The following is a 23,972-nucleotide window of genomic DNA, read 5'->3' on the forward strand; positions in this document are numbered from 1 at the left end:
CACATTGGAGCACGTTAGACAACAGGGAAAATTGTAGGGACTTGAGAAAGTTTAAGAGATGGGCAGAGTTGTAAGAGACGGAGAAAGATGCACTGAATAATGAACAGTATAATGGCTGGTGGAGATTATGGAGATCATGAGATTTGTCAAGCGGGAGAGAATTAGTAACATTGATAGACTGATGATTGCGTGAGCTGGAGGAGATTGTAAAGATTGGCAGCTTTCTATGTATCGGAGTAATTACAGACAAAGGGAGAGTTGTCAGGCCTTGAGATTTATTACATAGGGAGGGAGTATTTAGAGGAGATTTCAGAGAAGGGAGGTTTATAAAATGGCCTGTATGAGTTACAGAGATAAGGAGGGGTGCTTTGACTGACGGAGGTTTCAGAGGTAAAAATGGATCGCACAGGATCAATGAGGTTATGGATACACAGCATTATTAGAGTTGGAGAACTCCTGAGACATCGCACAAATCCACACAGAAATCTTAAGGCATGAAGGGTGTCACTTGACCCATGATGTTTGAACCAGCTGTTCATCTGAGTTCATTACAGAATAGTGATCTCCTGCGTTCCCCCATACCGTAACACATTTCTTTTAGTCGCAATAATCATCTAATCCCCTCTTGAACATTTCCATTGAACATCCATTTACAACACATCCAAGTGTATCCTAACTACTCGCCAAGTGAAAAATTTCTTACTTCTGTCATGGTTCTCCTGTTGTACATAAACTGAAATCTGTGTCCATTCGTTTTGTAAGTGGGTACAGTTTTATCCAATATAATCTATTCAGTCTGCCTATGAGTTTGAAAAAAAATGCATCCGATCTCCTCTTAGCCACCTTCACTTCAGTGAGAACATTTGAAACAGTCTGACTTCATAACTGATCTTACTCATTCCTGGAAATATTCTTTTCGATCAGTTCTTCATCCTTTCCAATGTGTTCATATATGTCCGATCATGACACAGTTGAAGTCAAATGTGTTTGAAGCAAGTTCAACATCACCTCTTTACTCTTGAACTACCAGTATTTATAAAGACAGGAACACTGCATGCTTTGCCTATTTTTAATATCCTACAAACTTCAATGGTGTTTGCACATCGTGTTATTCTGTATTTTTGCCTATTTTATGTTGTCTTTTAATATTCGTGCTGGAAATTTGCATTGTCTCATGTTTCAATGTGCCAAACTTCATCAATCACCTCTCTACTGTTTCTAAGAAGTTGGCGATGTAAGTTTAGAGTTCTGCAAGGTTTGCCTCACAGTTTACAATTTAAGTGCTTTGTCAACTGTAAACTTTGAGAGGGTCCCTGCACACCAGATGTACATCGTTCATACATATCAAAATGAATGAGGTCCCCAAAACTGAATCCTGTGGATCTTTACAGAAAATCTTTCTCCAGACTGAATTAAAAATCTAGTGACCATTCCTCTCGATTTCCTACCAATCAGTCAATTTTGTGTCCAAATTGATACAGTCCCCTTTATTCCATGAATGAATGAATGAATGAGTTAATGTCACATATATCGAGGGACAAAAAGTGAAACATGTGCGTTGCCTGTGCCACAAAGATATTCCTCATCAATTTTGAACTTTCTAGTGACAGAGTTTCCTCCTCTGTCACCATGGCCTGGGTGGGTTCGCCCACTTTGGTAAAGACAGAGATGAAGTATTCAGCTCACATTCAGCCATTCCCCTTCTTCTCAGTATAAATCCTCTCTCAAGTGTTGGATCAGCCTTACGCCATCTTTTCACACACTCCCTTAGAGGTGGGACAACTTTATGTTGGCTCTCCGTTTCCTCATAAATTTCTCCGCGCTACCATCTCTACCCTAAACCTTCAGCATTTCTCCTGGTTCACAATTCTGTTCTCTATCTGACAGCTATTCAATTGTTCTCCTTCACCTTAACCTTTTGCTCCATTGTCATCGATGGAGCATTGGGTTTGTTTACCCTGCCTTTCCTGAGTGAGGAACTATTCCTCGAACGGGCCCAAGCCATTGAAGGGAGCCCATTGTTCAATTTTTCTTTTTCTGACCAACTTGGTGTTCTGGTCATACCTTCCCAGATTCATTCTTGCCCCACTGAAGGCAACTCCCAGTCGATTGATTTTTTCTCAAACTCAGTCAATTCTGTACCACCATCCTGAGCGTTACAATAAAATGATCATCATGCCTGAAAATGTTCCTACCTGATACTGGTTCCACTTTCCCCATATCTTTTCCAAAGTTCAATTGTACATTGTCCCTTGGAGTGGGCACATACTCCTGCAGTAAGCTCTCCTCCATGCAATCCGTCACTGCCCAGACACGGTCAGTATCCCAGTCTGTATCTGGATAATGCAAGTTTCTCAACACGAGGACGTTGCCATCTCTGTACCCTTTCAATTAGGTGGCGGCCTACAGACAGTCCCTCACAGCGTAACTTTATACTTTATGTTCTATAGCTCCAGCCAAATTCATTTTGAACTTCGAGGCATCCACTTTCTCTCAGACTCATTAACTACCACTATCCTGAAACAATACTTCTACACTTCATCCTTTGCTTTCCTTTATATCATTTCTGAATATCTTATACTTTGGGCTCTATACATCAGGAAGGAAGCATTGGACCTGGAGCAGGTCTAGAGGAAGTTCACGAGAAAAATATCAGGAATGAAAGGCTTAACAGATGAGGAATGTTTGAGGGCTCTGGGACTATACATGATGGAGTTTAGAGGTACAAGGGGAGATCTGATTGAAACTTACAGAATACTGAGTGACGTGGACAGAGTGGACATTGGGAAAACGATTCCATTGACAGGAGAGACGAGTAACCAAAGGCATAGCCTTCGAGTAAAGGGAAACCTTTTAGATCGGAGATAAGGGGAAACATCTTCACCCAGAGAGTGGGGAATCTGTGGAAGTCATTGCCACAGAAGGCTGTGGATGCAAATGCATTGAGTAGATTTAAAACAAAAGTAGAAAAGGTTTTGATCGCCAGGGGATCAAAGGGGAAAGAAGGAAAACGTGCTTGAAAAAACGATCAATCATAATTGAATGGTGGAGCAGACACGATGGACTCAGTGACATTCTTAACCCCACTATCCTGGAATTACATTGACAGTCACAGAAACACTAACACCTTCTTCAATTTCCTGACTCCCCTTTGACTATTGCTCCTTCTTCCTTCTCCCTCGCCTCCTGTACAGTCAGGCTGCTTGTGGTATCACAAACATGGGTCTGACTGTCCTCCCCTGAGCAGTACGCACCTTCAAAAGCTTGCAAACTGGGAAACTGAATTGGGAGGGAGTCTCATCTCCCCTCTCCCTCAGGGAAATCCTGTATTCCCTGACTGTAGCTCTTGACTGATCACCCATTCCCTTCCTTCTTACAGGCCATTGTGACAGCAGTGTGATCCCCTCCATGTATGCGTTGTCCACCTAACTCTCATCACAGATGTTTCACAGAATCTCCAGGCATTAACTGCATAACCCGGTGTTCGTCTCGAAAATCAGCAGGGGCTATGATTTCCCAATGTAACAGAAAACGTCTTCCATTTGACCAACCTGCATTACCATAACATAAGCTGAAACGTGTTTCGTCTTACTCAATGAATTACGTTGTATAAAGTTAATATCAGAGGCACAAGTTTAACATGCATTCGCTTATCGGCCTGTACCTGACTGAGAATCTTTATTATACTGCTTCAGACTTTCACTTATTACTGATATATCAGCCTTCAGCCCCACTTCCAGGAAGGAAAATGTCAATTTGCAGCAATTTACAGCAAGTAACGGTTTATTATCTGCAAATTAACTTACATTTTCTTCTGTGAAGGCTATTGTGTTACTTTCAAAATCAATGCAGGGGGTCACAGCAGCAGAAAGGCGTGTCTCTTTGACTCCCAGGTACATGTAATCCTCCAGCTCCCGCTCCACTCTACTCCCTCACAGGGTCACCGTCTCTGTAACTACCAGGTATGTGTAATCCTTCAGCTCCCACTCCAATCTGCTCCCTCACAGGGTCACCATCTCTGTGACTCCCATGTACGTGTAATCCTCCAGCTCCCATTCTGCTCCCTGACAGGGTCACCGTCTCAGTGACTCCCAAGTATATGTAATCCTCCAGCTCCCACTCCACTCTGCTCTCTCACAGGGTCACCGTCTCTGTGACTCCCAGGCATGATTAGGCCTCGATCCACAATGCTAATTTATAGTAGCTCCATGGAGCTAGCCTCATGCTCCTGCTCCAAGTTGCTCCCTCACATGGTCAATCCCTCTCTGACTTAGTGCTGGTTTCGAAACTCCTGCTCTGTTGCTTCTCCAACTCCAAGTCGCAGTCGGCCTCGATCCTCGCTGCTGATTTATGTTGTCTCACTTTGTGTTGCTCTCTGTCAGGTTCTCTGCCTTTGTGACTCCCAGATAATTGTATTCGTCAAGCCTGAGCTGAGATTTATAACATCTCATTCTGCACTGACCCCTCACAGGATCACCGCTGTGCCTGGAAGATAGTGAAAAAGAGGAGGATTAGAGGGGGAAGAGGGTCTTTCAGTGATTGAGCGAGCTGTAGGAGATGGAACAGGTTATCTGGAGAGGTAGGCAGATCTGCAGTGCCAAAAGCAGGTTTCTGAAAGATACAGGGAGAGTTGCAGACACTGAATAAGGCAAAGGAAATCGAGAGGCGATGGCTTGTTGGTGATGGAGCCTTGTCGAGTCTAAACGGCTTTTTCTGAGTTGCTTATAGAGATAGAAAGACTTCAACCTCCAATAAGCTAGCACATTCTGTTGCAGCTTTATAGCTTCCACTGTGCTTTCTGTTACTGCTCCAACAAAACTCCCAGGCTTATTCTATTTTCCTACATCTATACTTTTTTTCCCCCGGCCCACCAAACAGAGTAATTTCATGTGACCTAAGTTATTGCAAAGAAAACCCTGGAGCTTTTCTAACTTCTTTGTCATCTTCACGGGTTTCCTTTTTTCCTGTGGTAAGTTGTTCTTATGATCTTCACTGTGATGTACCTTTCCCTTTCCACGTGAAGTTTTCTCTTTTGCCCGATTTCTATCCCTCAATGACTTAAATTGATTCTGAAAGCCAAACCGTGTTGTATGGCTCAATTCATAATAATCAATCACTTCAGCTGCTAACCTTGCTGTTTTAACTCTCTGCTCTTCCAAATGAGTTTGCACTTTGTCAGGCAAGAATTTTTGATCTCCTCCAAATTAATTGTCTCTCAACGAGCATCGTAAATTTTCTTGATTTTTAAAGTTCTTATCCATCTATCAAATTACTTTGCTTGATCCTTTCAAATTCAAAATATGTTTGACCAGGTTCCCTCCTTAGATTCATAAGACATTGTGATTAAAAGGTTTTGATTTACAGGTTATGAGGTCAGAAGTGCAGAAGGAGGGGAGTGAATCCAATTTCAACATTGACACTGACTCATCTAACCCCAGACTGAACCGACCTGACCAACTAGAGAGCTTACCACGTCCTCTTGATAATACACGTTTCTTTTTAAAGACTTGAAAGTTGTCTGCCTGTGGCATTATTGTTATGTATAAACAAAAGGACGCCAATAAACCTTTAAGAATTCAGACATATTGGTCATTTAGAACCTCGCTAAAGAAAAATCACGAACAACATAACCTTGTAAAGGGACCGGCTTTGTGACAGCATGTCACATTTCGCTTTGGACTGAATTCAATAAATGTAAGTTTCACTGTTTTGAAGCCATAAAGGTGTATTAAGGTATCTGTGAATTTATACAAAAAAATGCTGAAGTTCATTGTGTGTTGAAGATACAAAATTGTCTTATTCGAACAATTAGAGGAATGCCCGGGCAAATCGACACTTCCTGTGCATGGTCAGGGCAAATATTCCCGCTGCAAATCTAGTGGTTGGTGCTTGTTCTCGTGAAGGGGAGCAAGCTAAAAACATATAGATCATGTGTTTGGGCGTTGTGGTAGGAGGTTCAGGCGGTTACAACATTGTAAATGGACAACATAACAGAAACATCTAGCCTGTGATAAGAAAACATCCATCATTCTCCCTCACAACTAACTTCACACGAGCAAGTGATGATGGGAGATGTGACCAATAGCCGGCGATGCCACCATTCAACCCAGTCCAGTTATTATTGTGATCTGAAGGTACCCCACTGAAAGGAGTTAACTGATCTGTTTGTTCAGTGACTGTGATTGATGACAGTCTCCATGGATTCCAATTGTGTCACTGGATGGTTTCCCTCTTCTATTAGTAAGGGGCCTCTTACAGCACTTTATCCATATTAGCAGCAGATGCATCACCTCTAACACTAACAGGGTTTCCGCAGCTGAAGAGACAGGAAGAGAGATAAACATCTGAGAATATTTTGGAATGATCCATTAATGGATCAGGATCTGAGAACATTAGACTGGAATGCTGCAACAATGGACAGGAGTTTATCCTCGGGTCTTTTCTATCTTTCGTGGTATTTGTCAACATTTCACGATCGGATTGAAGCCGTATTGATGATTGTCCAGGCGGGTTACTATCCCATGCTCGCTATTATTGGTGTTCCTGGTAAGTCTTTCCATCTCTATCTATCCATTAATCCCATAAACCATGCTGACCTTCATTGCTATTTCTGTTACCTATATTTGACAAAGACTGAAACTATTGTCTTCAGTTTCAAATACAAATTGCACTCATTACTATAAACGTCTGAACCACCCAACATCCCCTTCCTCACAACCATCTGAGAACTAGACTGAACACCATCACAAATTACCTTTTGCCTTGAATTGATTTATTTGTCGGTATTATCTCCATCACTAAACATACCCACTACCAGATCCGTAATATTCCCAGTCCCCAGCTTGACGTCAGTGAGGCTCCCAAATAAATCATTATCTATGCCTTGGTACAATTCAGACTTTATCTATCGCGTTCTCTTCTAAGCGCTCTGTCTGTTACAAATATGGCCATCAGAATCTTGTTCTTGTCTCTAAAGTGAATTCATGACAGGGACAGTGTGCCAGAGAAGGAATGAGCCTGGACATGTAATTCAGAGGGCCAGATTACTACACTAAATATACTGTTTCAAATCCTACCTCAGATTATGTCAGAGCTTAAATTGAAACCACAGGAATTTGAAATAAGAGCTAATTTCACTAATATCAACAATAACAGCACCAGCTTTTTGTCAGTAAGTTTATCTATTTCATTGATGCTCTTTGGTAAAGAAATCAAGCATTATTACCTGGTCTGGCTGAAGACCCACAGCAATGAGCTTGGCTGTTTACTGCCTGAAGTAATGACCTCACAGTAAAGGACATTTAGAGAGGTCAACAAATGCTGACCTTACCATCGATGCAGACATCCCAAGTCATAACAATATTGAAATTTAAACAAAACAAAGAATGCTGAAAGAGATCAGAAACAAAAAATAAATCGAGAAACTGCTGCAGAAACTGAGCAGACTTGGGACCCTTGGGTCGAGGGAACAAAATTGACACTTCGAGTCCACTGTCTATCCATCATAACTGAACACAGCTTGAAAATATTGTGATTGATGTTGGTGACAGGGATGTCTGATATGAAGGGGAGAAGGAGGGAGTTGAATAGATAGAGAAAGAGAGAGATAAAAGAACATCTATAGTAAAGGGGAGAAGGAGTGACTTGAATAGATAAAGAGAGGGAGAGTGAACAAGAAGCAAACAAAGGAATTGTTGATGATCGAATGGAAAGGAAATAAAAAATGAGATTAATCTTATTTATTTTTCTTCTATTCCTACATTACTGAAAATCATGCCATGTCGGGTATATACCAACGTCACTGTTTAAAGTGAGTTATGTACCTTTGTCTCTCTTCCCTGAGTATATTCGTTATCTTCCCTTATTTATTCGTGGGATGCTGGGCCAGTATTTAATTCCCTTTCCTCATTATCAATGAGAAAGTGTTGGTGGGCTGCCTTTCTGACCCACTGCAGTCCGTGGGCTGTAAATAGTCAGTGCTTAGGTTCGTGTGGTTTCATTTCTTTGATACTTTGTAGTGAGTGATATAACTGAGTGGCTGGCATATCCATTTCAAAGGGCAATTGAGAGTCAAATGCATTGCTGGAGTCACATGTCAGCCCGACCAGCTGAAGGTGGTAAATTTCATTCCCTGAAGGACATGAGAGTGCTAGGTAGGATTTTCTGACAATTGACAATGGTTTCATAGCTTCATTTGATTTTATTGAATTCAAGTTTCACCACTTACAGTCGTGGGATTCGATTCTGGGGTGGGGATCAGTACATGGGTCCCTGGATTAATAATACCACAAAGACGTCACCTTCCCAGCATCTCCAACCATCGCCATTCGCAATAGTAATGTTGATGTAGGTGTGGCTATGATTGAAACACAGCTGTTCGCGAGGCTAAGGAATGATTTTGCAAAACATACCTTCTTTCTTAATTTTGTCTTTATTCGAAGATTAGAGAATTGGAAGAGCCCTTGGCGAAAATGAGCGGGTAGTCTTTGATCATGAGTCACGAACAGAATTCACACCAGGCAGCAAGTAATCAACATAGTAAATTGTATACTGTCCATAATTGAAAGCTGATTCAAGTATAGGAGTGAAGACATCTTCCTGCTGTCGTATAGAGTCGTTCAGAAAGTAATTGGGGCACTATGTACAGATTATTTCTCCTTTATAAGGAATGATCACTGTGCCACAGAGAGGCAGTGTGAAGGAGTTTCACCGGACTAACCTGTGTGGTGATGGTATCACGAATAGACTGTGAAAGAAATAATCTGTATCACTACAAAAAAAAGATGATTGTATTAAAACTTGAGGGTTATAGATCAACACTCATTATTGTCAAAACGGAACATTGAGAGCGTTATCTAAAACATATGTTTATCTGTGATGCATGCTTTCACAATTGGGCAAATATAGAGAAAGGAAACGATTTGAAGGACAGGAGAAAAGTGTAGGGAAACGGGGTTACCATTGATGGACATTTTGATCAGCATGAACCAGTTTGGGCTGAACGGCCTGTCTCCGTTCTGTCGGACACTATGATACTATTCTTACCTGAGTGGGGCCTCATGTTCGTGAAGTGAGAGCTCTAGGTTCTGAATGAACTCTCTCTGCCTCAATGTGCAGCTGGTGTGTGACTCTGTACTGACCGTCATGTTGTTCACAAATCTGTAAGTAGCCACACTCTGATAGAGTTCCCATTAACACTAGCTTTTGACCTCCATACAGAACACTAGCCTGTCTTCTCAGCGATGGGAGAAGCCTCCTTGAGACTTGGCACAACCCATCCGCTGTCCCTCCTCACTGTCAGCAAAACATGGTATCGTTAATTTAATACGTGTGTACTATTAGCAATGAAGCCAAGAGGAACAACATGGATCAGCCTGTCAGTGCAGTCTATGCTTCATTGATTTGTCATGTTGAAGCATCATTGCACCCTCCTTTGTGTTACAGTCTGGAGGGGATGAATGTCCTCTTCTCTTCATGCATTAGTGTTTTGAGGGGCGGAATGCCTTCCTCCTGGTCCCAGTGAAAAGGTTCATGGACATTATTGGGCGATCCTTGGTTCAAGCTTACCAGTGTGATGTACTGCCTAGACTCCTTATCTTCCTCAGTAATAGTAGACAGGCAGGGGGCTGGAAGAACACAGCGATACACACAACATTGAGTTCTCCAAGTTCAGGTAAACTTTCCTCTAATCCACCAACTCCCTTCCCAGCCCCTCCCCTCCCTTCCATTCCACTGATCAACCCTTTTCCCAGCTGCCAAACAGATTCAGTCCTCACATCGTCCAACCGAGTGGTACCCCTTTACCTGTATCCACCTATCCCCACCCCACCACCCTGCCTCCTCTCCTCTCGCCCCGCCCCTTTATCTTTAGCTCTCTTACTGTACCCGCAGTAATGAAGAAGGGTTATACCCAAGTCGTTGCCTTATCCACCTGCTGATGCAGCCTGGCCTGTTGTTATCTTCAGCCTCCTGCATGTCTATTTTGGATTCCAACATGTGTAGACTTTTTTTTCAAAATCTCTTCCTGAGTAGTCAGCCGGAGAAAGCGAATGGGCTGTGCTTATTCTTACCAATAGTTTTGATGGGTTGAATGGCTTTCTCACATTCCTATGAAACCAGCGTGAGATGCTGCATGAGCTTCCTTTTTTTAACCATGGAAATGTCCAGGTTCTGATCGCACTGTTACATGAATGTTGCCGACACTTTAACAGCAAAAGTTTGAATGCTGTCTGTAATACTTTAGCACCTGTGGAGGAGACGCAATCTTCTGACCATTGTGTGATCTTCACTGAACATCCCCACTTCTGATCGTATGGTAGAGGGAAAGACATTGATGAATAAGCTGAAGTTGTTTGTGCCGAGAAACGTTCCCTGAGAATCGCCAACAGAGATATCCAGGGACTGAGAGTATTGATCTCCACCAGCCAAATTGTGTTCTGAATGACTCAAACAGTGGGGATTTCAATCTTGTTCAGACTCCTTGACACCTTGCTCAGTCAAATCCTGCCGTGATGTCGGGGCCAATCAATCTGACGTTGTGTTCATATCTTTTGTTCATGTCAATAGGCCAAGGCATATGTGTGAGGAGTGTTTCCTTCTCTCAGAGGATAGTGACTGTTGGGGCCTCTCTATTCCAGACAGCTACATCACTGAAACTTTTGGGCGCGTGGGGTGGTGTTAATGGATTTTGACACGTTAGGGAGTTGAGGGCTACAAAGAATTGGGCATGAAAAAGAAATTCTGACCAAGAAGAAATCAGCCATGACCTTACTGAATTGAAGGGCAGGCCTGAGGAGCTATGTAGCCTGGTGTTATTCCAGTAAACCCCATTGTCCACTCACTTTGTGGCCTCTTCCATTTCCTGTATTACTGTCTTGAAGTAGCTGAATTGACTGATACTGTTGCTGCATGATCTAAACTGGGTCTAGTTTTATCGACTTCAGGGAGTGATTAGTCTCCTCCTATCACTGTATATCAGGCTGCATGGTCTGAAAAGGTTCATCTTGTTTTGGTGTAAATCCATATAGTACAGATCTATCACCATTGAATCCGAGAAGCAGGAGAATCAATGTTTTGGACATTCCTGAAATGGGCTTATGCCAGAAACGTCGATTCTCCTGCCCCTCCGATGCTGCCTGCCCTTCTGTCCGTTTCCAGCACTACACGTTACGACGTCTACTGGCCCACCCTAGTCAAACTTCCTGATCACGCCATCAAAAAACTTTAAACAAATTCATCAGGCGTAAACTTCCACTCATGCTTACTATTGGTAATCAAACTCTGTTTTTCAAATGTATCGTTTCCCTCAGAATCTTCTCAAGTAATTTACCTTCCACAGATGTTAAGCTTACTGGTCTAGAGTTCCCAGGCTTTATTTTTCAGTCCGTCTTGTATAAGGGTACAACATTTCCAATCCTCCAGTCTTCCACGATCGTACTTTTGGAAAATGATGATCAAAATTATCAGCCAGGGCCATCATAGCTCCTCTAGCCCCTTGCAGTGTTCTTGATTATATCTGGTAAGGACGATGAGATTTATCCAACTTCAAGCATTCCAGTACATCCTGTCCCTCCTCTACTGCAATATAGACTGTCCCTAAGATATCATATTCAACTTCCCCCAATTCCCAAATATTCATGTTTTTTCTCCACGTTAAACACAAAGGAGAAATATATTTTGAAGGCATCACCCATCTTTTATGGTTACACATATACGTGCTCACTTTGGTCTTTGAGTGGTCCTATTCTCTCAATAGTTAATGCTTTTCCTTTAATAGACTTAAAGTACCTCTTTGAATTCACCCTGATCTTCTCAGCCAAGGACATCTCAAAGCCCTTTATTGCTGTCCTGAATTCCTTCTTCATTAAAGTCCTGTATCCCTTACATACCTCCAGGAGTTCCATTGATCCCACCTGCCTGGACCTGAGCGACACTTGCACATTTTTTATTCAGTTCAAAGCCTCAATAATTATTGTCATTCAGGCTTCCCCATTCCTGTCAACGTTGCTTTCACCCTCACAGGAACATATACTGTAGATTTTGAACTCTAACTGTCTCCTATTTGCCAGAGTTTCCTTTGCCTGCAAACAAACTACTCCAATCAACCCTACAAGCTCCTGTATAATTTCATCAAAATTCATCTTGCTACAATTTAGAACTTGAACATGTGGAGCAGTTTCATCTTCTCTCTCCATAACCATTTGAAAAGCAATAGAACTATAGTCACTGGTCGGAAAATGCTCACCCACTGTCACCTCTATCACCTGTCCTGCCCTATTTCTTAAGAGTAGGTCAAATTTTGCCCCTTCCCAAACAGGACCCTCGACATACCACTTGAGGAAACTTTCCTGGCACACTTAATGGATTCCATTCTATAAAATCCCTAAAAGCTCTGACAGACCCAGTCTGCACTATTAAAACCACTATTATGACAACCCTATTGTTCCTGCAAGTCTTCTCTCCCTCCCTGCATATTTGTTCCTCTAATTACCGTTGACTATTTGGGGACCTATAGTAGGACCCCAATAATGTCACCATCCCCTTCTTAATTCTAAGCTCCACCCACAAAGCCTCACTGGTTGATCCTTTATATATATCATCACTGATCACTGCTGTAATACTCGCCTTGATCAAAAATGTAACGCCCCCTCCTTTCTTCCACCACCTCTGTCCCATCTAACTCACTTTATCCGGGTACATTAAGCTGTCAGTCCTGTCCCGCCTTTAGCCACGTTTCTGTAATGGCTAAAATATCTCAGTACCACGTACGCATCCACGCCCTGAGTTCATTGGCCTAAGCAGTCAGCTCTTTTGTCTTGAAATAAATGTAATTTAATCCAGCAGGCATTCCTTGCTCACTATTGTATTCTAGCCTGAACTGTCTCTCCAGCTTACTTTTTCTGATTACTATATCTCCTTTCAGCCTTGCACTTTCCTCCCTGATCATGAGGATAACTCCACCTCCTCGCCCCCCGCCAATCCAGTTTAAATATTCCCGTGTAGCAAAGAGCAAAACTGGCTGTCAAGCTGTTTGTCTTCCCTCCATTGCATGTGCCACCTGTCCCTCTTGAACAGGTCACAGAAAAGATCACAATGATCTACAAGTCTGAATCCCTCCTCACTGCATCAATTCATTAGTCACATATTTATCTGCCATATCCTCCTATTCTTACCGTCACTAGCTCATGACACTAGGAGTAATCAGGATATAACCACTGTCGAGATCCTGGTTATTTACTTTTCTCCAAGCTCTCTGTAAACTCTCTGTAGGACCTCATTCCTATATCTACCTGTGTCATTTGGGCCAACGTGCATAATGACTTCTGGCTGATCACCCTCCCCCTTGAGAATGCTCTGCAGCCGCTCGGAGGCATCCTGGAGCCTGGCACCTGAGAGGCAACACACCATCGTGGTTTCCGTTTGAGGTCACAGAATCTCCGATCTGTCCCTTTAACAATCGAATCCCCTACCTCTAAGACCCTGTTTATCTTTATCGTTTCCTGCTGCTCCCCAGAGCCAGTTGTAGTGCAACAAACCTGGTTACTGCTGCTTTCCCCTCAACGGTCATTTCCTCATACCCGTCGCCCATGCCCCAAACACACACAAAATCAGTATCCAAAATGGTATACTTGTTTTTGAGTGGAATGGCCACAGGGGATTCCTTCACTCCCTGCCTAATCCCTTTGCCATTCCTGGTGGTCGCCCAGCTACTCTCTGCCTGGAACACGACAGGAAGCAATGAATGCCTGTTGGATAAAATTCCGTTTATTAAAATCAAATAGGGCTGACAGGTAAGTATGATGAACTCAGGTAGTGGATCTTTACATGGGACTGGGATATTATAGTGTTAACAGAAACTTGGCTAAGGGAGGGACTTAGGTCTGACCACCTCACTAAAGCTCTTATCTATGAAGTGCTCCGTTTCAGGGTGATCCGAAGAGCAGCCAGCTCCAGCTCCAGAACACGATGTCTCAAGGAGTTGCAGCTGGTTGCACTGCCCACAGGTGTCGTCATCAGGGACAGTGGAAATCTCCCTGTGCTCCTACATCCTGCAGGAGGAACGTGCAACTGCCCTAACTGCCATCTCAACAGCTGTCAGACTAGCGTTAAAAGGACTTTACCTGAGCGTACCTGTACTTTTTGGTGAGCTGCTGCTCACCGAAACCTTTTGAACCAAAACATTACTACCGACTCTGCGACGAGCAGCACGTCAATAGACCACTCCACATTTTGTTTTGGTTAGGGAACGAGGGAGACACGAGACTGATGTAGCATTTGGGCCTTATGCACTCTTAACACCAGGCCCATGCTTAGACTTTGTCTTGCTGAGGTCTTCCTTCTAGAAGTGGTGACTGCGCTGGTGCAAATATTCACCGCGACAGTCAATCTGCGTTGTCGCAGTCCTCTGGTCTTTTCTGTCTATTAGTACTGCATTTATGAATTCCTTGAATGTATTGATTGCATTCCAAACTGTGTCTCACTCCGGAGGGAGAAAGGTTGATGGTCCAGTGAATACAAACTATGAAAAAAAGTTTACCATTAGACAAATGAGTGACAGTACACCCATCCGCTCGCTGAGTCTGTTTTTTTTTTTCCTTTCAATTGGCGTATATTTATTCTGATAACCTTCCATTCCATTTTCCTGCGTTTTCCTCGAAACCTTTGTTTAAAAATCTGCCCGTCTCAGCATTGAAGATATTTAGTGATCCAGCCTCAAAAGCGTACACAATTTTATATATTTGTTTCCATCCCACTGGTATGAGACTTTGTCGTCTTTAATCCCATGGCATTTTTTCTAACACTCTGTGTGAAAGTTGAACCTACATTAGATGTTGTCCTGTTGGACTACACCACCTCTGTTGCCAGAGGCAAAACAAAAAAAACAACACAAACTTAAAGAGCCTGCAATCCCCTCCCTGATCTTCCACATCAGTCTAAGATACAGTTTATCCAAATCGAGGGATTTGTCCACTTTTTATCCTGCATCAAACTCCAATTCTTCCTCAGCTTCTGTGTCAATTTGAACACTGTCAGGAACAGGCAGTGAATCCAGGAACTGTTTCTCCAAAGTGAAGAATAATATGTAGTAAGTGTTTTACATATTATCTGGCTGTGTGCACTGGTTGCCTCCTCGATCCCTAATACACCCTATGCTTTCTCTTGTTACCCTTTTGCCCTTAGTAAACCATTAAAATATCTTTGGATTCTTGAAGATATCGCCCAGTAATGTTTTTATCTCCCCCACCCCACCCCCCCCCCCCCCCCACCACCACCTTTTTGCTCTTCTACTTACTTTCTTGTGTTTTGCTCTACATGCTCTCTGCTCTTCTGGGACCTCCATTAACCTGCTCACTTTATTTCTCCTTTAAGCTTATCTTTCATTTTGTAATCCGTTCTGAATATTTGTACACATCCAAGCTTCCCTGGGCTGGTTTTCCTAAATTTAATTTTCCGTGTTACATGTTGCGGTGACACTCTCATCAATTCCATTTTGAGCATGTGACACCCCCCACCCCCTAAACTGTTCTGCTACAGTTTCACCCAAAGGTAACTGCATTGTGGCCAGATCCTTGTCTTTGTTTTGATAAAATCTGCCTCCCTCTTCCAAATTATTCTTATTTTTCAAACCTTTATCTTTTGGTCTTTTCCTTAACAAGCTAAAGTACATGCGTCACGGTCACTGGTCCGACAATGTTCTCCCAATTCTGCCTGCAACACCTGACTGGCTTCGTTCCCCACAGTGAGGCCCGGCACAGCCCCGCCTATTGTTCTATCTGCTCCATGTTGATATTAGAGGCTCTCTGGAATAAATGTCAATACATCCTTAACAAATAAGGATGGAGAGTGTGGGGGTTGTGAGGGAATGAGGTGTGTGAGATCAGGGAGACAGTGCCGAAGAAAATGTTAAAAGGGAAAGAGGTTGGGTTGAGGAATTGTGTGATTAACAACTGGCAGAAAAACAAAGGAAAACTTGCTATTTGTCAAAGTAAATACCTGGGAAAGAATTTATTATACTTCAGAGAAATAACGCCCTTCTTGCTAGAGGTCTGCATTATAATGGAGGAAAAGCTGTATTCATATTATGGCTGTAGCTATGCTAATGGTGGCAAACAGCGATAATAATATCAGTGCTGTCGTTGGACAATGCTTACACACAGCATATAAATTACCCTGGATGTTCCCAGAGATAGCTGGGTGCCTTTGGTTGAGTAAGTGCTGAAGCTGCATGAGATGATGCTGGTTTGTAATATAGATACTTACTGAGTACAGACAAAGGAACAAAGCAGCAACTGCATTTGCTTATTATTTCAGGATATATCAGAGTGTTCATGGCTGCCACTGCAAAAAAATCGTGCAATGAAAAACAGTCCAATCACGCCTGTGCCAACAAGTGAATATCCAAAGGCTTTTTAAAAGTTTGTGAGGTTACCTGCCTCAACCACCCTCCTAGACAACGCATTCCAGATTCATACAATTCTGTCAGTTCGAAACATATTCTACAAATCCTCTCTCAATCCCCTGCTTTTCACTTTAAAAGTCTGTCCCTTCGTTTTTGATCCTTTTACAAGGGAAATAGCTGCTGTCTGTTCATCCTCTCCATACCCCTTACGCTCTTGTACACCTGTACCATATTCCCTCCTTAATCTTCCCTGCTGCAAAGAAAAAACGACCAAATTTAGCCCTCCTCTTTCATACTCACTTTTGAGTACTCTCTTATCTTGTTACTTCCGACTTGCATCTTCCCAATTTATCGATGTTAAATTTCATCAGGCCATTGATCTGGCTATCTGAATAATTTGTTTATATCCTCCTGTAGCCTAACACTTTCCTCCTGACTGTGATACACCCAGCCCATCTTTGTGTCATTCATAACATTGATCATCATTCCACTGCTCCCCACATTCCACATTCTCACAATCGTCATTTCTGAATAACACAAACAAACCGTGATTGCCTTCCTGTTCTCCAGATGTCAGTCAGAGGATGATTTGACAATTCCAGTCTCTTGCTTTTCCTATTTTGGTGAAGGTATGAGTGATGTAGTTAACACATCTTATGAGGGATCCACAAATAGCATTTTCGACACAGATTTGAATTCAGCTTTTACATTCTGCCACTCTGCATGTTTTATTTATAAGCATTGTAAATAATGTAGGATAAACTATGGTTTGACACCTTGCAGTGGAACATTAGCATTTTGTGTGGCACTGTTCTTTGTAACATTCCCTGCAATAACCAGACCTGAAGAAATTTTTCATCTGCAGGATGCACATGGACTCATTCATTGTTTGTATAAATCATCGGGTGTGATGAGTGCCCATTACATAAATTCAATGTAATGGGCAAACTGCAGAAGATCAAATCATATTCGCATATCCACCTTGAATTGGGAGCAAATATATACTGTAAAAAAATCAAAAATATTGAAACACCACGTAGGGGAAAAAGAAACATGTCGTCTGCACTTGATGAAGATACAGAAATATACAGTACATATCCAACCTGAACAAGAATCAAGTGAGAGAAAAGAAAGTACACGGAATCCTTTCGATATTTTGAATGGAATCCAGATCCCGATTTTCTTGTACAGTGATGTTTTCTCATCCAATCTCACATACTCAAATACAAGCTTTTCCCTGTCACTAAAACTTCATCTGCCATTCTTCCTCCTCCGTCCTACTCTTTTCTTCCAGTCCAACCTCCCTTGCACTACCTTTTCTGCTGCTACATACTCTTCCACTGATGATCTCCCTTCACACTCTTCTTTTGCCGCTCCCACTGTAAGTTACACCAATTCCCGTTACTCCCCTTTCTCTGGCCATCCCTTCCCCCGCTTTGCTTTCCAACTGGGATGGTGGGAGCCGCTGGTTTCTGTGCTGCTATTGGTCATCAGTAAATGATGAGATTGAGATGATCAATGTCCAATAGGAACAGACAATAGTGAGTTTCTGTTATTGTCTGATGCACCATGAACATGCTGGTTTTGTTCCTCATGGTACAGAGTGGAGTGTCTTTCTGTCTCTCTGTCACAGCATTTAACCAAACAGCCTCATCAGAAATAGGACAAACCTCTGCTCAGAATCAGAAATCCATGCATCAGTTTTCCCTTAAACATTGTGAGGAGAGTGAGCACATTGTTCAAACAGGTCGTGTACTATCCTTTTGTTCTTTATTCATGTCACTGATTTTACAATATCAGGTGAGGTCAGAGTAACTTGCGTTGCATCAAAGTAGTATTTCACTCATGTGACATCCGGGATCCTGAGTAAACTGTGGTCAATGGGAATCGCAGGAAATTCTGCTCTGGTAATTTCCTCACAGAACAATGACACTTTCCCCAGAGCTATTGGGAATGACAAATAAACTCTGTCCTTGCTAGAGCCTTCAGAAACCATGGATAAATTTGTCCTGTTAATAACATCAAGATATATGATGTTTTCAGATTGGTCTAAAGTCTCTAAAAAGTAAGACCTTGCTGCTCAAGTGTCATTCCAGTGAAATCAGGACGTTACAATAAGATTACCTTCCAACTATTTTCAGTCAGTTACTTTCTGAGGACTGATCATGCGATATCAGTACCACTGAGATCAACGTTTTCTCTGTTCAGCAGCATCGCATCATATTGTCTCAAAGCTGCACCACTCCACAATTCTAATTTATTCACCGGCTTATTCGTCGTGCTAACCAAATGTACTGGGCACACAATTTTCAACAACGTGGTGATGCCCTTGACCCTCTGGAACCTTCCTCCCCTCTCATACCCTGCCCTCTGACTCCATGCTCTCCCTAAACTCTACCTCTTGTCGTTTATTCACCATCCCTCCTGAACTTCCACGCTCTAATGCTGAATGTTCTGTACTTAGCATATATCTGAACTTTACCTCTCTGTGCCCCCACTTTAAAGAATTTTAGGGATGACATTAAGTTGAGCTCTTCCATTGTTTTCGCCTCAGTGCCCGTTTCTTTATGCAAGTTTCCTCTCCCTGTCCCATGTACCTCGTTTCCCAGCTGCATCATTCTCCTTCCACCTGGACTCCGCCCTCTGGTGATTCATTGAGAAATCTCCATATAACATTGGTTGTCTTAATTTCTCTGCACTCCCCTCACCAAATCCAACCTGTCGTTGTCCGAACAGCCTACACTCCATGTGCTTAGATCGAACCCTGACTGTGTTACTCAACCTGTCCTGATAAGTCTGGTGGACTGTTTTCGAAATTGCAGAGGTTGAACACCCACTCTCAGATACCTCCTCTAATCTCCTCCTGCACCATGATCCTACCATGGCACATCAGGCCATTGTAGCAACTATGATAACTGACCATCTTGCATCTGGAGATTCCTGCCCCACTCATCTCTCCCCCCAATTGCCCCCAAGTTAATGGTCCTCTGATAGTAGAACTCGCTTCTATCTCTCCCCCCCCAAAAAAAAAATTCACAAGCTGAACTGCCTGGGAAGACCCATTGATTCAGCCTGCTCCTGCCACACAGAGGAAGTGCATGGATACACACTTGGGCCCCAGTTATGCCTGTTTCTTCTTGGGGGACATCGACTCTTCCCTGTTCCAGTTCTACTCCAGCACCCATCCACATCTCTTTGTCCGATACATAGATGATATCATCGCTGCTGCATCTCTCTCTTGTTCAGAATTGAAAAAGTTCACCGATTTCGCTTGGAATTTGAAACTCTCCATCACTTTCACCTTGTCGATCTCTCGCTCCTTCCTTCCTTTCCTCAACATTTGTGCTTCCATTTCTGGGGATATCCAGGCCACTGATATCCAGTATTAACCTACCGATTCCCATAGTTTCCTGGAGTATACATCCTCACACCTGGTTTCCTGCATAGACTCAATTCCATTCCCCCGGTTCCTCCATCTCCACCGCATTGCTTCTGATGATACTACATTCAACGAGGAAGCCTTTGAAATGTCCACCTTGTTCCTCAATCAAGGGATTCCCCATCACTGTTGTCAACAGGGTCCTCAACCGAGTCTGACCCATCTCCTGCACTTCTAGCCTTCCCCTCCCCTTCACTCTCGCAACAGAGTTTCCATTGTCCTTACCTACTATCCCAGTAGCATTCACATGCAGAGGATCATCAGCCCACATTTCCCTCACCTTCAGCCAGATGCTCCACCTGCACGTATTCACCTCTCCTCCCTTGTCCACCTTCTAGAGCGATTATTCCCTCTAGGACACACTGGTCTACTCTTTATTCACTCCCACCACAGGTCCACTTCCCTTTCCCCTGCCGGAGGTGTGACACATTCGCATTTACCTCCCTACTCATCAGTATCCAAGGGCCCAACTATACCTTCGAAGTGAAGCATCACCTTACCAACAATTCCCACAATCCAGTCTACCTCATGCGCTGCTCACAATGTGGTCTCCTCTACACTGGGGAAATGAAGGGTAGACTGGGTGACCGCTTCACAGAACATTCAAGTTGGACGGCTGCAAACGACACTGAGCTTTCAGTTGCCTGCCAGTTTAACAGCCCATCCTATTCCCTGGCCAATATCTCTGTGTCAGGCTTGCTGCAGTGTTCCAGGCAAATTCAGCGCAAGCTGAAAGAACTACACCTCATTTTCCATGTGCGGACTTTGCAGCCCTTTAGATTCAATATCAACTTCAATAATTTTCGGGCCTGAACTTCCCAAAGTCCTAGCCCCCTATCCATACACCAGGCCGAGTTGTCACATAGCCTTCCATTACTCACCCCTAATGTTAGCTAATAACAGTCTCCATTAAGAGCTATCCAGTCTCTTCTGCATATAAACCAACATATTCCGTGTTACTATCAGTTCTGAGAAGGGGCACTGGACCTGAAACGTTAACTGTGATTTCTTGGCACAGATGCTGCCAGATCTGCTGAGCGTTTACAGCAACTTCTGTTTTGTTTCAACATTTTCATCGCAAGGTCTCAAAATGCAATACGTCATCGATATTTAGAGCCCTGTCAAACAGAGGAACTTTGTAATTTCTCATTTAATGTCCATAAGAAATTACTCGAGATTCAACTGAGATAACAGCTTTGCTGCTATCATTCAGATCAGACACATTGTCACGTTTCAGAAAGAATAAAGAAATCAAAAGAGCTGGAGCGAAACTCAGTAGATCTGGCAACATCTGAGAAGAGATGCAAAAAATTAACCTTTGATTCTAATAGGACTTTTCAGAACAGTGTCACATTATATGACATATGTTAATTCTGTTGCTCTCTTCAGACACTTCCCCACCTTTTCCGTTACTCCAGCATTTTCTGTTTGCATTTAATGTTTCCATTATCTCGATATTTCATGTTTCTTGACAGGTCTACATGTTGACCTTGGTAATATTTGGACAATGTGGTACTTTCATGTTTCTATTACAGTTGATGTGTCTGTGACACCTGAATTACAGCCGAAATCTTTTTCTTCTTTCAGATAGAAAGTAAAAAGAAAATCTGAACATCTTGTAAATCTCAGGAAATCTATTTTGTTTGAAAATACATTTTAGAGGCAGCTGAACTTCATGAAATAATAAGGATAGATTTTGAACACTTGTGTCCTTCATTGAACTCGATTGTCTCCCCAATCTCCAAAAGCTTTCAGTGCATAACATAGAATTATTACAGCAAAGGTGGTGAAAACTCAGCTGAGATTCGGGGTAAGATGGTGACAGCATTGCAAGCGTACAACAGGGCAGAGTCATCTAGCCTGCGATAAGAAAACGTCCATCATTTTCCCTCACAACTGACTTCACTAGTGGAATTGGTGATGGGAGATGTGACCAATAGCCAGCAATGTCAGCATCAAGTCCAGTACAGTCCAGATATTTTGTGAACTGAATGTGCTGTATTGAAAGCTAGAGCTGTTTGCTCAGAGACTGCATTGTAACTGTGTCCTATTGGTGAGGGGCTTCACTCACTGCGCTCTCCCAGCCTATGAGCCGATGCATCAGCTCCAACAGTAACAGGGATTAGCAGCTGCCGAGACTGGAGAGGACAGATCTGAATCTGCGAATAATGGACTGGATAATTACACAAATGGAGAGGAGGCATTCCTTGGGTCTTTTCAACATTTTCCACTGTTGGAAATTTCTACCTTATCAGATGTTAGTGGTGCTGATTGTGCGGGTTGGAGAGTGTGTTACTAACCTATGGTGGAGGACCGACGCTCCGAAATCTAGTGTGCTTCCAATTAAACCTGTTGGACCTGGCGTTGTGTGATTTTTAACTTTGTACACCCCGGTCCAACACCGGCATCTCCAAATTATAACCTATTCTCGCTGTTGTTGGTGTTCTCTACTCCTGTTCATTCATTAATCCCTTAAACAATTTTGAACTTCATTGCAATTTCTGTTATCTATATTTGCCCATGAAAGAAACTTTTATCTTCAATTTCAATTGCAGTTTCCATTCATATGAATTGCAGACCACACCCTTACATCTGAGAACAAAACTGTGCACAACCTCGAGATCAATTTTTGCCGTGAACTGATTTATGTCTCTTGTTCTCTCTGTCACGAATCCTGTCCACTACCAGCTCACAATATCCCCAGTCTCCATCTCTGCGTCAGTGCTGTGGCTGCACAAACCATTGTCTGCACGTTGGAACATTCAGACTTTATGTTTCAAGCTCTCTTCTGGCCACTTTTCCAGTTCCAAGTATTTCAATCACAAACTTGTTCTTGTCTCGGACGTTACTTCATGATTAGGACAATGTATCAGAGTAGGAATGTCGTTGGATGTAATTCAGGAGCAAAGCTTATTAAACGAAATACATTGTTTCAAGCGACTTGTTTCAAGTCCTACCACAGCTGATGGCAGAACTTAAATAAAAATGATTGGAATTGGAATAAAAGTGCATTTCACAAAAAGCAACTATAAAACCCACATTTTGTCTGAAAAGTTTCCTGTTTCACTGATGACCTTTGGTACAGAAATCTAACGTTCCTACCTGGTCTGGGTTAAGTGTGACTTCAGACCCATATCAATGTGATTGACTTTATATTAGTTTGTGGAATGGCCTCACAGTCAGGGAAATTAGTGATGATTAACAAATGCTACCCTTGGCAGAGATGCGGACTTCCCATGGAATAACAAATTTGAAGGTTAAACCAAATAAAGAAAGATGCTGGTGATCTGAAATTGCATAAGAAATGCAAATAAAAGAACAGAAAGTGCTGGGGAGCTTTTCTGACCTGAAAGCAGCAGCAAAATAGTGAAAATAATGCCAGTGATTGGGAAGTCTGCTTTGAAGCGGAGGAGGAGCGAGTTGAATCGATAGATAAAGAGAGAGATAGAAGGAAAAGAGCAAACAAAGGGAATGATGATCAACTGGGATGGAAATAAAATGTGAGAATCACCTCATTTATTTTTACCTTTTCCCATTTTCCTGAACATCATCCCCATGTTGGTACATGCATTCCCCACTTTCCAAAAAATCGCTTTTTGCCACTTCACTTTCCGAAAGACCTCCATTAGGTCCTAGTTTCGCTAATCAAAAGAAATCCGAAGAGTATTTTCACTTTTACCACGAAAGGTGAATTTGTTCCCACATAAATTAATGCTACTTCGCTTTACACCGTATCAGCTTGTGAAAGGTTTTGTAGGAACACTCTAATTCAGATACTGAGGGAAACCTGTATATATCTAAGATTATGTTTAAAGTACATTGATTATTTGACAAGTTAGAGATGTCAATCCGCCATCTACGGTAGGGGAGAAGGTGTTCCTGAGCATGCTGGTCCATGTTTTCAAGTCTCTGTATCTCCTCCCTTTTGGAAGAAGTTGTCGGCGATCATTACCAGTTTGGGAGAGACATTTGATGTTGCCATCCATTCGGTGACAATGAGGAGTATAAATGGACGGAAAGTTGTCTTCCATGACTTTCTGGGCTGTGCTCACAACCGTCTGTAGTTTCATATGGTCCTGGGAAGAGCAGTTACCGTCACACTATTATGCACGTGAATCGAATGCTTTCAGTTCC

This window comes from Chiloscyllium punctatum, chromosome 4 (genome assembly GCF_047496795.1).
Source record: "Chiloscyllium punctatum isolate Juve2018m chromosome 4, sChiPun1.3, whole genome shotgun sequence".
In the NCBI taxonomy this organism is placed as follows: Eukaryota; Metazoa; Chordata; class Chondrichthyes; order Orectolobiformes; family Hemiscylliidae; genus Chiloscyllium; species Chiloscyllium punctatum.